This window comes from Marmota monax, unplaced genomic scaffold, assembly GCF_021218885.2.
Source record: "Marmota monax isolate L192 unplaced genomic scaffold, Marmota_monax_Labrador192_F-V1.1 WCK01_AAM20220418_F8-fsc00694, whole genome shotgun sequence".
NCBI lineage: Eukaryota > Metazoa > Chordata > Mammalia > Rodentia > Sciuridae > Marmota > Marmota monax.
Window position 1 is genome coordinate 46,241 of NW_026692969.1, and position 2,312 is coordinate 48,552.

Below are 2,312 nucleotides of genomic sequence, written 5' to 3' on the forward strand. Positions count from 1 at the left end.
ACAAATTTTAAGATCTAATGGGCTCTTATTTGTGATTTGAGAATAAGGCAATCCTTCATTCTATAAAACAGAATGAGTGTTCTGATGAGCTAAGCACAAATGGTTGGCTTTATAGACCGAAAAGACCTGAAAAAAGCAAAAAACAGTGGACAAAAAGTGGATTTCATTCTAAAGTTACTTTCTTAACAGGGTTAAAACAGAGGGACCTCCTTATTATGCTGCATCAGGATGAATGACTGGAAAATCCTGATTTTTGTTCATTTGTTTCTTTAAACTGGCCAGTTGTGAAGTTCAGTTTGATTACATAACTCAAGTGACTTCATCCTGATTTGGTGTTTAGGTCTGGGTAGTGTGGGAACTCAATCCATAACATTGACCTCCTATAATTTTTTTTAACAGCACAGAAAAATCAGGAAAGCGTATATCTGCTTGCTTTTAAAGTTTTGTTCTAATGTTCATTACAAGCAAACAATATGTATAATAATAATGCAGATGATATTACCTTACAAGGCCATGTGATAGAAGATATTTACCAAGGATTGTTTTAACAAAACATCAGCAACATTATTCTTCTGGTTTCTGGAGGACATTTGCATCCATTAATAGCAACAGTTATGAGCTCTGTGTATGGTCTGGATTCTGTGAGGAGTTTATCTTTAGGGATCTCCAGAAAAGAGCACCTTTTCAAAAAGTGCATCCCAAATAGTTCACAAATATACCGTGGATCTAACAAAATTAGCAATAGATCTACTCCTAATATTCTGTGTAAATAAATGTAGATATAAAAATGTTAATGCTTAATAATTTTACCATTTAACTGAGGGGTTTTAATCCCAACCAATGCTATAGCACAAACTGAGTAAGTAAAATATAGCAAAGACATAGAAAAATATTTTATAATATTTAAAAATATATCCTCTTTCTTATTATCACATTCACAGTGTGATGTTTAATTATTATATACCCAAGTGGTTAAGATTATTTGCTTCCTCTTTTTTTCTTAGGTTATTTACCAGCTGAGTTTTACCACAGGAGAGAGCTTCCTTTTCTGTGTGGAACAAATCTTTTAAAAAATAAATAAAATGAAGATGCACCTTTTCACAACCCTCTAACAGGTACTTTGGGGTTCATACATCTTGCCTAGTTTAGAACCTCTGTTTGAGTGGTGGTCTTTTCCCAACAATAATTTCCAATCAATGTACACTTTACTGGAACAGAAAAAAATTACATTGACTGAACAACCACAAAGAGAATTATATGGTGTTTTTGCTACCTGTGAGTAAATAAATATGCTTTTGGCATTCCTGGATATCTGATCCATTAAGTGAGCCAAAAGCAACCATTCATCCTGCTTTTTTATGGTTTAAATAAATTCTGGAAACCTATTACAGCACTCAAGGGTAGAGTGCTTCTGTGGTTTAAGATACAAGAAATATTATCCTGTTGCACGAAGTGCAGCAAATGAGAACTGAAGAGACAGAGGTTCCTTTCCTGTTCCACCACAATAAGTCCCTTGGACTATGGAAGTCTCTTAGCCTTTCTTAACTTCTGCTTTCTCATCTGCAATGAAAGAAATTTCATTCTTTCATTCATCTAACATGGATTGAGCTTCCATTTACTAAGCATGCTCATGTTCTGAGAGCACTTTATTGAACAGAAAAAGTAAAGATCCTGCTCTATTTTGGTCTAGAGTCTAGTCTAGAGAACCCATAGTCTAGATCATCTATGAAACTTTCTGAGCTAAGACCCAATGTTTTATTATCTCCAAAGCCCAAGGTAAGAACTTGTGCCAGACATTAAGGTGACAAGATTTCTGTTTGTTGTTGTTGTTTTCAGTAAGATTCTTTGTTGTTGCTGCTTTTTGTGTTTTTGTTTTGTGTCATTTTGTTTTGTTTGCCTTGGAAATTGACAGGAATGTCTGCATAAGATCATGAGGCAGGAAGCCAAATGCAGTAAATGTCTTGTCTTTTTTTTTTTTTTTCATTACTGATTACCCATTTCTCACCCAAATATCTACATCCCTTATCCACCAACTCAGTGTTCCTAATGTACCTGAAACCCTGCTTCTTTTAAAAGAACAATCAATTGATAAGCATTGTTATTTATCCCTTGTAGAATAAGGGGTAATTATTTCCAGATGGAACACAGGAGATATAAGAAAAAGTTTTCAGTGCCATAAGGAGACTTCTTTCATTCATAATGCCTTATTTCTCTTTCACACCAACCAACATAACAAAATAAACTTGACTTTGCATTCAAAAATGAAACAGAACATAGAAATAGTTTCAGCACTTCAAATGGGTGGGTGCTGT